Genomic DNA, 14854 nt, shown 5'->3' on the forward strand with positions numbered 1-14854 from the left:
TCCATCTTTGCACAGCCTGCCCCAGGTCTCTACAATGCTGTGTTTATACAATGAAGTAAGCTAGAAAAAAGAAAATGTTATTAAGGAAAGCATAAGGAAGAGAAAATACATTTCCAGGATTGTGCTGTATCAATACCATAGGTTTCTGTCATCTCTTTACAGGATGAATCGTCTGTCAGTTCATCAATATTGTCTTATGTGATACAGATCACTTTAGATGTTATAACTAGACATCAAAAATGAAAAAAAAATATATAGTCTGTAAGTGCTTGTAAATTTTGATAAATTTTAACTTTTTATAATAGAATCATGTATGTTATGGTAGTAAATGATTAAATAAACTAGTATCTACATATATTTTATCTGTTCATGACTCATCTAACTTTTTCTTAATTCTTTCAATATTTCTATGATATGTGATTTCTCTGTGAGTTTTCTCAAACTGTTACAAAAGCCCCCCCCCAAATTATCCAACATATTTATTGAAAAAAATCTACATATAAATGGCCCCATACATTTTAAGTCTTCATTGCTGAAGGGTCAACTGTACTTGTTACTGCTTGCCTCTTTTCCCTTGATGCCTCTGTTATAGAATCACAGGTGCATAACCATTTTGTGTTATCCTTGGAGGCATTTCTTATGTTCTTAAAAGTACTCTGTGTGCCCATCTTAGATATTATTTAGCTATTTTTTTTTTTAGTTTATTTATTTGTCTTGAGAGAGACAGCGAACACAGGGGAGGGGTAGAGAGAGAATCCCAAGCAGGCTCCATCCTGTCAGCACAGAGCCCGATGTAGGGCTTAGTCTCACCAACCATGGGATCATGACCTGAGCCGAAATCAAGAGTCAGACACTTAACTGACTGAGCCACCCAGGTGCCCCTGTTTAGCTCTTTTCTATAGTGTCTACTTTATTGCCATACTGTGATGATGCCTCAACTCTTCTCAGCCTTAGTTAATTTATAACTCCAGTGAGTCCTTTTTAAAAAAAATTTTTTTTAATGCTTATTTTTGAGAGAGAGAGACAGAGTGTGAGCAGTGGAGGGGCAGAGAGAGAGGGAGACACAGAATCTGAAGCAGGCTCCAGGCTCTGAGCTGTCAGCATAGAGCCCAAAGTGGGGCTCGAACTCACAAACTGAGATCATGACCTGAGCTGAAGTCAGATGCTTAACTGACTGAACCACCCAGGCACCCGACTCCAGTGAATCCTTAACTGGTCCATTCAAGCCTTGGATAACGCTGGTTCACCAACACAGTATAATCAAGTATAAATCTCTCCTTTGTTACAACAATGCCTAGGACAGAATTGTTTACAGAAACTCTTGGTAAATTACATGTTCCTTTCACTTATTTTCTTCTGCTTGAGACATATCTGTCCCTTTTTCTCCATTGAATCCTCTCATTTGTTCTCTTTTTCTTTTCTTTTCTTTTTTTAACGTTTATTAATTTTTGAGAGAGAGAGAGAACGAGCCAGCAAGCAAGAGGGGGAGGGGCAGAGAGAGAAAGAGAGAGTGAATCTCAAACAGGCTTCACATTGTCGGCTCAGAGCCTGATGCAGGGGTCAAACTCATGAACCATGAGTTCAGGACCTGAGCCAAAACCAAGAGTTAGACGCTTAGCTGACTAAGCCACCCAGGTGCCCCTCTTTTTATTATTTAAATATTCTCTACACCCCACGTGGGGCTTGAACTTAGGACCTTGAGATCAAAAGTGTATGCTCTTCTGACTGAGCCATCTAGGCGCCCTTGTTCTCTTTCTTATATCTATGTTTGGATAGCCTTTGTATACAGTGGTATTTGTCTAATTTTCCCACTAGCACAACTTTTTGAATGATCATCTTATTTTTATTATGTTTTTCCTGTCTTCTGTATTACATGGATATCTGTGTCATTTGTAAAATTTTGCTAATTAATTAAAGTCCATAATCTTTTATTAATTCCTGATGGATATTTACATTCAGTGTATTGTACTTATCATTTCTCTGTGGTCAAAGAAAGAAAAACTTAATTTAAGCCAACTTAAATACAAATGGAATTAATAAGCTGAAATAATTAAGAAACCTAAAGGTAGATACCTGTTAGTACCATATCTGGTGCTCTATTTCTCTCCGTACATCAGGATCATTTTTGGGAAAGCTCTTCACATGGCAAGGAAGATAGCTACCATCATACCAAAGTTTATATCTTTAGAGTTTGTAAATCATAAGGGAAGAGTTTCTCTCAATCACAGTGTGCATGTATCAGATTTTATGCAAGAGCTCTGCTTATTCATGCATTAGTCATGGGTCTATATAAGAGAAGAAGTATCTTGATTGGTAGGATGTGGGTCACATGCCCATGTATATATATCTTTAAGGAAGAATCAGGCATTATGTTTAATTGTCCCACTAGAACCATTTATTATGTGGGTAAAATAGATCCTCCAAGGAAAGAAAGTTAACAGTCAAAATTAACATTTAGTATTTATATGACGTTTTACATGATTTTTCTGTATTTTTGCCTTTAAGAATACATTTTTAAAAACTCAGTGGATGGCAGTACTCATGCCTGAAATCATGGTCTTTTCCAAATTTTTTTATTGAAAACTTATATAGTGATTAATATATACTAGACACTATTTTTAGTATTTTATAAATATTAATTCATTAGTATTAGAACCAATGAGGTAGCTACTATGTGCATATTTTAAAGATAAGGAAACTAAATCGTAGAGGGATTGAGTAATTTGCTTATGGCCCCATGGTCAATGAGCATGAAATCCCAATATTTGAACAGAGGCTGTCTGGACCCAATGCCTATGTGCTTAACCATTTCATCCTATGTACTATGCTCCCTCTTTGACACCCTCCTCCTGCCTCATTTATCTTGGTCACAGACTGTGTTGAGCTTAACTTCTATCACATTAATAAATTGCAACCATGTTCTATCTTCTAGAGCTCTCCATCCACTATTGACATTCCGTTCATTCATCCCTGGTACCTTGTTCATGTGTTGTTGTTGTTTTTCCTTTTTCTTTTTTCATGTGGCAAAGTGTTATAGTATTTTACCTGATCTTCTTTTTTTGAGTTCAGTCCTGTGAGACAGGTTTTCCAACTTCCTCTAGGGAAACTTTTCTAAAATACAAATCTAATCATTTGCTTTCCTGATGAAAACTATTAAATAGTTTCCCCAAATTTTAAAGTTAATATTCAAAATCTTTAACACAGCCTACAAAGCCATGAATAAGTTAACCTTTTTCTGATTTTTCAGATACTCCTGACACTCTCACACTTTTGCCTGATTTTTCATACACACCTCTTGCCACTTTCCTACCTATATCTCACATATTGCCCACACTATCTGGCTGTATGACCTTTGGAGAATCTTACTCTCTGACTGAGGTAGCTACTATGTGCATATTTTAAAGATGTCCTGAACTGTAAAATGATGAGGCTAGATTAGAACAGCCCTATGTACCTGTCAAACCCTTAGAAAATCTGTGAATCTAATTCTTTCCTTATCAACTCTTCCACTGTGATATATTTAGCTTTCTGGATCCTTTGTATATATCCATGATAAGTGCTCCTGGATACAAGTTTTAGCTATATATCCTTGGAGGAAGAAAATTTCTTAAGTTTTCCTTTTTTGTACTTTGAGACTAAGAAAGATTTTTAGGAGACACTCAATGTATGTATTTCTTTTGTACACTAATGATTTAAATTCTTAGACCAGAACGGGGTCTGATCTCACCAATTTTATAAGCTGAAGAAAAATACTGAGTTATTTACAGAGTGTCAGCAAATCCTGAAATCAAAGACTAGAATTCAATTTAAAGTTCAGAAACCACAAAGTTGGAATCTTTGTTAATAAATAAATTTCCATGATCATTTTCAATACCATCTTCACTTAAATTGTGTTCATTCATTCTGGTGACTTCCATAGTTTTCCCTTTCTGTTAGCTAAATTAAAGTCTTGTAGCTTTGACGTATATAAACACTAACAGACTCTGAAGGTCTGAGGATTGATTGTTTCTTGTTCTTTTCAGAGTCAATGTTTTGTAAACAGCATTGCAGAACAGACAAGACCTCCATGGCTAGTTGCTTTGTTACAGAGGGGGAAAAAATCCCAATGAACTCTGTATATGGAGGTGAAAGTATATTTTTGAATTTCAATTTAGTTTCCTTTTGTTTATGATTTTCCTAAAAAGGAACTTGCTGCATTTCTGGAGATTTATCATAAAGTGTGAAGATTGAGAAGGAGTTCCTAAGCATACTTTTCAGAAATGTGATTAACTGGCATTTTATAAAATGTAAGACAAATCGATCTCTAGTACCGTGCAGTGCAAGGTTTTTTTGAACAGAATTGGGGCCTGTAGGAAAGAAGAGAATTCAGAAAGGGATTGATTCTTTCCTGCCTCTTTCTGCTTTTCATTACTTGGCTTTTTTTTTTTTTTTTTTTTTCCTGGTAGTGTAGACTTTGGAAACAAGCTGATTAGCGTATGCATCCTGAGTCAGCTACTTCCTAGCTGAGACTGGGCAGTTATTTAACCTCTGTAAGCCTCAGTTTCCTCACAGTCAAGTGGGGATAATAAAAGTACTTATCTTGTAGGATTGTAATAATGATGAAATGGCATAATTCATGTTATGAGCTAGACACAATGTTCACAGTCAGCAAAGATTAGGTGTTGTTATTATTATTAAATATTGCTGCTGTCCCATGGATTGGGGAATATGAAAATTATATTTTATACCACACACCAAATTTAATTCACAATTACCCGTGGGATCTTTCAGTTTTCTTCCTGAAGTTTCTACGTGGCATTCCCGTGCCTCAGTTCACTTTTTAGCTCTCTTGCCTCACACAGGCTCTTAAATCTTCCCTGTTGCCTGAGTAATTCAGTTCTTTCCAAAAGTGCTTTTCCAGTTAACAAAATAAAGACAGGAGAATCACCTAACCTGCCTTTCATAGAAACCAGTTTGGCGCATGTTCAGTAATACTTCAAGCATGTGCCTTGTGGGGACTTGCCCTTTTACCTTGTGTTGCTTAAATGACCCTTTCATCCCCACCCCCACCTACTGTCCTTCCCTCACCACTCTTCTCCTTTCTAAAGAAGGAATTCTACTACTGTGAGCAATATGATTTCTCCAGTGGTAGAAATATTATTCTCCTCAACAGGCAGAAGATTTAGCTTTGGCATATATATTCTATGTAATTGCATTGTTTGGTTGTACCTTTAAGGTCTCAGATCACACACCGGAAGAAGGCCTGTTACTTTTGGAGGAACTTACTGACCAAAGGTAGTTCATGGCCATAGAAGATGGTGAGTTTTGACCATTTACTGGTCTAAATTCTCTATTCTGTATTCTCTGAAGCCTAAGTCGAAGCAACAGAAGTTACTATACCATACTATATCGGATTGGTGTGTTTAAGATATAGGGCATATTAGAAAAGGCCAGGCCTGGATTCACATCCTAGCTCAGACACTTACTGGCTGTGTGAACTTCACTTTTCTGACCTTTGTTATCATCTATGAAATGGGGAAAACACATCATAAGGTTATTTTGAGGATTAAATGTAATACAAATTTAAAGTCCCTGGTATATCCTATACATAATAAATGGTTCTGTAATTGCTTATATGTGCGTGCATATCTTACACATTCTTGGTTGAAGGAAATATCTAGAAGGATGGCCCAAAGTGATATACAGTTCACATCTGAGTATGTGTACCACTAGAAATTATAAACTGTCAAGAGCATAGATGGCTGCTATTAATAGCTATTAATAAATTAAGTCAATGTCAACATGTTTAGAAATGCTCTCTTGACCAGTCTTTTTGTGTGGACTCCGCATCGGCACCAGGACCACCCTGTAGGTCTGTTGTAGAATTGCAGTGTTGTGGGGTCTGCTTTGTAACAAAGTCTTTTTGCTATTTCAACTTCTAAGTAATTTATGTAATTCCTGAGTTCGCCATATCTAATGCTGAATTCTTCTTTATAACAAACAAAATGGTTATCTTTACCAGAGAAAAATAAACTCCTCTGCTTAAGGAGGAGATAGAAGGGAAAAAAAGGAGTCACACCAAAATAAGAGTGTCTTTTGCATGAAAATGTGGCCACTGCATGCTTTCTCAAGCAATCATTTGACAGGCAATGCTTGACAATTAAATGTTGATCCCCTCTTTTACTGTTAGGTCTTCAATACAAAATATCCTGTCAAGATGACAAATGAATCTAATGTGAGCTACAAAAAAAAAAAAAAAAAAAAAAAAAAAAAACCAAAACCCAAGACCTATCTACAGACTCCTCGTGTGAACAGCATGTTGTATATTGGATTAGCTGGAGTTTAATCAGATTTTTTTATAGTCACTGAAAGGAAGGAATCTTCTCCTTTCAAAGCCACTGGAATTACCTATCTATCAATTCTAGAGCATATACATATGTATTTTTTGAGTCCTCTTGGTTCCAGTATTACATGCTGCTTAACGCTGTGTGTAGGTATTATACCTTGTTTTGAATCAAGGTTCTCATTGCTCTTATTCTCTAGGGCCATTACTATCATTTGCTATCAGAGTACTTGAGTCTATCAGCCTGGCTGGCTGTTTTGACTACCAAGAGGAATGTTGGTAGGCTCATCAGCCTTGTCTAAAAGAAAAGAAAGAGAGCTGGGGAATGAGAATTCTTCCTATATCATGCAGACTTCACTTGGTCTTGAACACTCATACCCTACTGCACTTTGATTAGTTAGGGGCCGCTTACCATTCAGATCTTACTTTAAGCTTCATTTTCTGAAGGAAGCTTTCTCTGAAACCTAGAATAGATGAGGTTCCCTTAGTGTACACTCTAATTTTTTAAGTTCATTTATTTATTTTGAAAGATAGTGTGAGCGAGCATGAGCAGGGGGAGGGGCAGAGAGAATGGAGAGAAAGAATCCCAAGCAGGCTCCAAACTGTTAGTGCAGAGCCTGATGCAGAGCTCAAACCCACGAACTGTGAGATCGTGACCTGAGCCGAAACAGTCAGATGCTTAACTGACTGAGCCACCTGGCACCCCAGTATATACTCTAAATGTTCCCTCTACTTTTCCTTAATGACGGTCATCACAGTGTGTCATTATATTAAGTTGACACATAATGCTATTCATGTTGGTCAAAAACAGTGAACTATTGGTAGTTTCATATGGTCTAACCTAAAATAATTATTTGTGGAGTTATTTAATTTCTCTCTCCCTTAGTATACTCTAAGCTCCATCTAGTCAGAATCCAGTCTATTTGTTTACTTCTTTCTGCCTAGTATCTGGCAAAATGTCTGCCATGTAGCAGTTGCTCCATATACATTTGTTGAATGAGTGAATATGACCTGAATACCAATTCCAAGTATCATACATAAAGTCTTGAAATAAGTATTCAGAATACTCTAGACTAGGACAATAATACTGTGTGTGGAGGAACGATTATGCTTTATCGCGGTCGGGGGTACTTTCTAATATAAGTGACACTGCTTCTTCACTATAGATTCTCTTATGTTCCCTATGGTAGTATACGCTTTCCCACTTCACCTACACTCCCCCATCAGAATTACTATTGGATGTTTCTGTGCAGGATGGATGTCTATCGTCTCCCTCAGAGACTCAGTGTAAATACTCTGGCTTCTGACTACTACTTCCCTCACAAACCCGTGCTGTGAGATGAAGCTTTTACTGAAACCAAATCTTTCTGCTTGCTGTTCCCCATTTCTATTTTGGATTTCTTTCCATATGCATCCTTTCTCATGCCCCTGTTCTGTATCTACTAGTAGTCCACCCGTCTTTCAAAGCCCCATTCATGTTCCTCCATTCCTGAGTTGTTTCATGACCATTCAAGGAGGAGTTCTCCCTTCAGACTCCTAGAACACTTCCTTTGTGTCCCATACAATCCTCTTATCACTGAGTTACAACCTAGTTTGACAGTAATTTGGTCTTGTGTGGACTTGCTGTTCTCTTTATGCTTTGCACATTTTTATCCTTCACTGGCAATCATTTGGGAGATACATGCTGCTTTAGGGAAAGGGTTATCCACAAATTTATGTTTAAAAAGCTTAAGATATACTTGTTTTATTATACTAAGCATATTAAGTTTATGAGTTTTTATGTTTAGCAAAAGGCAGCATTCGATTGAAAAGTTGAGAAATGCTTCAAAAGGGAAAATAAGAAGCCACTCTTGGCATTATGTAGAAGTCAAAAACGTTACCTGGCCTGCGGAGAAGAGAAGATGGCACCTTTCCTTTTTCACCCCTCAGAATGTCAGGACATCACAACAACGTATAATGGAATCTTTCTTCATCATTCTTCTGTCTCTTCCTTTCCCAAGAGCCGCAGTTTGGGCTATTAGATTTGGACATAAGGAAGCAGTATAGGACTGAGGTGACTCTTGCTTGGAAGGTCCTTTAGAGGCAGAGTCCAACTTTAGCTACAGAGCGAAGTGAATGAAGTTGGGAGTTAGCTAGTTTCTCTCTAAATTATTAGCCTAGCTTGTTCAATTAGGAGAGAAAATATGAGACAGAACAGAAGTTCTGTCTATCCAAAGAGACTCATTAGGCTGGAGCAAGTTTAGGCTATTCTTTCAGATGTAATTTTGTCATAGACAATTAGACAGATGCATCATCAGTAAATGCCAGAGAAGCAGAAAAGTGTCTTGTCTCTCCAAGTACATTATCAGGTCCTTTAAAATAATGTTCATAGCTTGTACTTTTAGTATTTGAAGCATAGTACATTACAAGTAGTATGTTTTCAACAAATATTTCATTGAATAGCTGAAATTAGTTACTGAAATGACCCTAGGAATCATTAAATTCAATTTCTCCATTTTATAGTTCATGAATGCAACAGACATTTATAATGTGACTACTTTGTACCAAGTACTCTGTCCACTGAAGACCCAAGGACACATAACACAGTAATTGTGTTTGGGGAGTTATAGAGTGAGAAAATGGAAACTCAAAGAAGTAAATTCTTTTGCTTAAAATCATGAGGCTTAGGGTAAATTGGGTTATGAACAGTTAGTGCTATTTTCTTAAAAATGCCTTTCTTGAGTCTTTAGTGATCATACGAGGTAATTATGATCCCTAACTCGTGAACGTTATCCCTACCCCTTGAAAGTTATTCCTTGCTCCTGTTCTAACCCTAGAAGAGGAAATACAATTAGTAAAGCCTGGTACTCTGTTATATCTTACTGTGTATAAGTTACGAATTCCTTCTTAGAGTAAGTGAATCCTTTTATATGTTACTGTCTTTATTACAATAATTTATATAAAGATTTACATATCTGAGCCATCAGCTTAACTTTTGCTTCTATTTCTTTCTTTCTGTTTTTTAAAAGTAAATTCTGAGGACAACTGGGTGGCTCAGTCAGTTAAACATCCGACTTCAGCTCAGGTCATGATCTCATGGTTCATGAGTTTGAGCCCCATGTTGGGCTCTGTGCTGAAAGCTCAGAGCCTGGAGCCTGCTTCTGATTCGGTATCTCCCTCTCTCTCTCTGTCCCTCCCCAGCTTGTGCACACTCTCTCTCACTCTCTCAAAAAAGTAAATAAATAAACATTAAAAAACATTAAAAAGAAGTAAATTCTACACCTAACGTGGGGCTCAAACTCATGACCCTAAGATCAAGAGTCCCATGCTCCCTGACTGAGCCAGCCAGATGCCCCCCCCACCTTCTATATTTCTATTCAGGTTTCTCTTTATCTATGCTTTTGCCTCATTTTTAGAAAACCTGCCTCTGAAGAGTACTTTCTTTCATTTTTATCAAAATAATTTTTATTTATAACAAATATTTTTCAAAATATTTGTTGTAAATTTTAAAGATACAGAATATGTAAGGAAGAAAAAGAAACACCCATAATCGTTCATAACCAGATATGATTACCAAACTTTTTGACATGTTACTTTTGTTTTTGAAGTAAAGTGATGGTGGTTTAATTCTATAATTTTTTTTTAATTTTTTTTCAACTTTTTAAATTTATTTTTGGGACAGAGAGAGACAGAGCATGAACGGGGGAGGGGCAGAGAGAGAGGGAGACACAGAATCGGAAACAGGCTCCAGGCTCTGAGCCATCAGCCCAGAGCCTGACTCGGGGCTCGAACTCACGGACCACGAGATCGTGACCTGGCTGAAGTCGGACGCTTAACCGACTGCGCCACCCAGGCGCCCCATAATTCTATAATTTTTAATTCTGCAAATTGCTTTTTTCCATCAATAATCCTTCTATCATGTGACTGCTATGTGCATGGAATTATGCTTTAATGCAGAGGCATTTTTCATAAAAAATAATTCTAGTGAGAGAGACTTAGACATAGCCTATATACTTAGGTAACTCCAGATTCCATTTATGGAAAAATATGTTGCTTTTGTTTTGGTTTTTGTTGTTGTTGTTGTTTTGTTTTGTTTTGTTTTGCAGAAATACCTTGATAAGTATCTTGGGAGTAGAAGGTTGAATCTTATGCCAAGGCAATTTGAGAGCAAATTTGGCATGAATAGATTACTGAACTCCTTTGTGTAAGAAAATGTAGCAGGAATATAGGGCTAGAGGGTGAGGTGGGTTATGATAGAAATGACAGGACAGGAGAGAGGGAAGAAGTTAGGCAACATGGGAGGTGTCGAGAGCCATGAGAATGATGTGTCCCATGACCCCAAGTTAGTGGTAGGATTGTTGACAGACATTTAACAGCAAAAATCAATAATCAATGTTTATTTCTGTAGCTATAATGGAAAGTCATTTCCCCTTCTCAGACCTCTAGTAAAGTCTGATATACCTGTGTAATCTTGTGCATTCATGTTGCAATGGACTAAATTCGTGCAGATCTAGAGGGAAGTGTTATTTTACCCTCTGCCAACTCCACTGATGCTTTGTAAGTCTGTGGCATTGAATCACGAGATTGGTCTAGGAGTTCCTGGAAGTGACCACAACAATGTGTTCAGATGCTAAAGATGATAATCTGGGTAATGCATACAAAACACGGTTTTAACTTGTTTAGAGTGAAGAGTGTCCATTTTACAAAATCCTTCCTTCTGCTAGAAATAAATTGGAGAATTAGTCTTCGAAGCCTGGAATGTGTTGGGAAGCTGACGTAAAGGTTACATCATAGAATGTAATACATTCTGTAATAGGGGTATGATCAATATCTTTGTTGGTTCTAATGTGAATTGATATTTACATATAAAGATTCTCCATAGCAACTGTCAATTAAACTTTGGTTTGGAACTAGGAGTTAGGAAAATCGTGGCAGTAGTAGACACATTTTTCCACTAAAACACCTATTATCTTCCTTAGAACAACTTTGTCAATAAACTTCCTACAGTACTTAAAACATTTCTGAAAAGATAGCAAGATTCATCAATACAGAGTCAATTTAGTATCTTTTTCTGCCTATTGCCAAAAGATTCAACCTACTGCTTCTCTGTTGTGAGATTTTCCTGACATGCATATGAATCATGACTATCTTCATTTAGGGCTTAGTTGTAGTGCACCCTGTGTTCTAGTAACATAATGAAAACCTATTTTATTTTATTTTATTTTATTTTGTCATTATTATTTCTAAAATATTTATTTATTTTGAGAGAGAGAGAGAGAGAGAGAGAGAGAGAGAGAGAGAGAGAGACAGCGACAGCATGAGTGGGGAATGGTCAGAGAGAGAGGGAGACAGAGAATCCCAAACAGGCTCTCTGCTGTCAGTGCAGAGCCCAGGGTGGGGCTTGAACTCACGAACCACAAGATCATGACCTGAGCTGAAACCGAGAGTCAGACGCTTAACTGACTGAGCCACCCAGGTGCCCCTGGAAACCCATTTTAAAAGACCAATAGATATATCATAGGTCAAGACATCTTTCTAAAATAAGATGCTTTTGTATAGTAAAAACCTGTTATGGTTAACTTACCAAGACATATCTGTTATTCCTATATCCCTACCCCAGCATTATAAACGAGTTCTGCTTTATTGGATTGACTGATTTATCATAATGATTAAATGTGTGTGCCTTAATTCTTGTTCTTTTTCCTTTCTACTCCAATGAAATGCAACTTTTTGAGTTCCTATGAGATGTTGGTGGTTTGTAATGTTTTTCTAGCTGGTAGACGATATTCCATATTGTACTATTGATTGCATTTTTGTCAGGATCTGGAGGCCTGGAATATGGAAGCAGAATATCTCTGACCTGAGATTGAAATCTAGAACACAAGGATAGTTATCAAAAAAAACAAAAACAAACAAACAAACAAACAAACAAAAACCTTTGTAAGTATTTTCTGTACCAGAAGAAGCAGTTTGGAATTAGATCCCAAGTCAGAATGGAGTTATAGAAATGGAGAGCTGAAATGTAAAGTCATATAAGAAAGGAAGTAACTGGAATGGAAATGCGAGGATGTGCAAGGCAGTGAAAGGCAGATGAACTTGGAGTAATTTGTGACACGAAGCCTAGAGTGATACAGAAATTCTCTTCTTTGTTTTAAAGAGTATTGGCATAGTCATGTTGAGTCTAATTCAAAGCAGGGTTTCTGAACCTCAGCACCAGATAATTTTGGACCAGATAATTCTTTGCTGTGTGAGGCTTTCCTGTGTGCTGTTTGATGTTTAGCAGCATCCCTCACCTCTACCCACTAAAGGCCAATAGCACCTCTCCCCCATTGTGAGTTCCTCTGGTCCCCAAATTTCTCCACTCATTGTCACATGTCTCTTTAGGAAGTAGGGGTGAAATTGCCTAGATGAGAGCTAGTGATTGACGGTTTAACAGAAAGAAATTAGTCAAAAGGGTTATAATATGTACTAAGTCTGTATTTGCCAGATATAGATAAACTCCTAATACTGTCTTATTGTCTTTCTCTGTACCTCATAGTTCCAAGGTTGTATCATGTGTCCTTTCTCTCTTATAAAAATTAAGACTGTTGGCATGCCTGAGTGGCTCAGTCTGCTAAGCATCTGACTTCGGCTCAGGTCATGCTCTCACGGTTCACAGGTTTCAGCCCCAAGTTGGGCTCTGTGCTGACAGCTCAGAGCCTGAAGCCTGCTTTGGATTCTGTGTCTCCCTCTGTCTCTGCCCCTCCCCTGCTCACACTGTCTCTCTCGGTCTCTCAAAAATAAATAAATGTTAATTTTTTTTAAATTAAGACTGTTGATTACACTTTTACTGTTATCACAGTAATTCAGGTGATAACAATTATGATAAATTTCATATCCTTAGGTCAGGATATGTATTCAGGATCTACCTTCAAATGAAGAATGGTATCATCAGGCAAAGAAATCCTTAGAGGAATTTCTGACATTTACGCACTCTCAGTTGTGTGTAGGAAAAGTTCTAGACATAAAGGAAATAGGCATTCAAATATATTTTTGATGGGTTTTCTGTTTATGTGGTGCCCCAGCTTAACAGTGCAATATAACCTTTGTGCATGTGTGTGTGTGTGTGTGTGTGTGTGCGCATACGTGTTGATATTCAGAGTTTTGTTAGACTTTATTTCTGTTTGCTCTTACAGAGAATAAAAATGGAAAATAAAACAAGGCAGCTTCCCCCAGTGACACTACTATCCTAGTGTTATTTTGGTCTTCAATCCATCCAGTTTTTGGAGGTTTCCTGTCTGTAACTTTTCAACCATTTCATCCAAGACAGCTGAAAATATTACATAAAATGTTTTCCTTATTTGTTTGTTCACTTGGTTTTTAGAATTCAAGCAATGATCCCAAACTGTCCTCTTCCATTGATTTCTGCAATTACTCATTTTAATAGCTTCTCTTGGACAGCAGGGGATCATCTCTAGTGTTGTAAAGCAGCATTGCCTTTCCTTACTCAAAAACAATTTTAGTGATGAAGATTTATTGGCCTAAACTATTTATAACCTTTTGTTCTGTTTAAGTGCTAGCTGAGCTATATACTAGCATTCTTACTTCAGAACATGTAGGTTACTGTTAGTCCCTTATCCTTTGTTGACAGAACAATCAAGACTCATTTTTAACTCAATGCTATTATTTTTCACAATATTTTGTTTTTATATGGAAGATTTTGAGGACCTTATGTAAGTCCAAATTTTTCCTGAGCCTTCAGTATTTGATTTCTAGATTAATTTTCCATCTTGAAATATCTTATGTCATAAAATTTCCCAAATCTTTAATTTTGAATAGTTGATATGAAATTTGGTAAAATGATTTTAAAATTTCTCTAATGTGCTAAAATTATCCCCAAATTACAAAACTGCCTTGTACAGAAATATAACCACTCTGTGAAAATGCAATGAATGAAAATGTACTTTTACAATCAGTTTAATCAACTAGATGGCCCTTTGGTCCAGTTTTATTTATGTTTTCATGATAAAATTTTGTTCATTATACCCTCTTACACGGTTGGTAGGAATACAAAGTGGTGCAGCCACTCTGGAAAACAGAATGTAGGTTCCTCAAAAAGTTAAAAATAGAACTACTTTATGATCCAGCGATTGCACTACTGGGTATTTACCTAAAGGATACAAAAATACTTATCTGAAGGGGTATGTGCACCTGATATTTATACCAGCACTATCAATAATAGGCAAACGATGGAAGAAACCCAAGTGTCCATTGACTGATGAATAGATAAAAAAGAGGTGGTTGTGTGTGTACACACACACACACACACACACACACACACACACACGGAATATTACTTAGCCATCAAAAAGAATGAAATCTTGTCATTTGCAACAGCATGGATGGAGCTAGAGTGTATTATGCTAAATGAAATAAGTCAGAGAAAAATAAATACCATATGATTTCACTCATATGTAGAATTTAGGAAACAAAACAGATAACATATGGGAAGGGAAAAAAAAGAGAGAGGGAAGCAAACCATAAGAGACTCTTAACGATAGAAAACAAACTGAG

General features: G+C 36.9%; 1 long non-coding RNA gene across 1 annotated transcript in view; it reads left to right on the forward strand.

The window, feature by feature from the left end:
• The first annotated feature begins 4471 nt into the window (after positions 1 to 4471).
• LOC111558713 overlaps positions 4472 to 14854 on the forward strand; it is an 842592-nt gene continuing 832209 nt past the window's right edge. The window contains exon 1 of the long non-coding RNA XR_002739813.2: positions 4472 to 5297. This is a non-coding gene — a long non-coding RNA (uncharacterized LOC111558713). The remainder of the gene's footprint in view (positions 5298 to 14854) is intronic.

Source organism: Felis catus, chromosome X, assembly GCF_018350175.1.
Source record: "Felis catus isolate Fca126 chromosome X, F.catus_Fca126_mat1.0, whole genome shotgun sequence".
In the NCBI taxonomy this organism is placed as follows: domain Eukaryota; kingdom Metazoa; phylum Chordata; class Mammalia; order Carnivora; family Felidae; genus Felis; species Felis catus.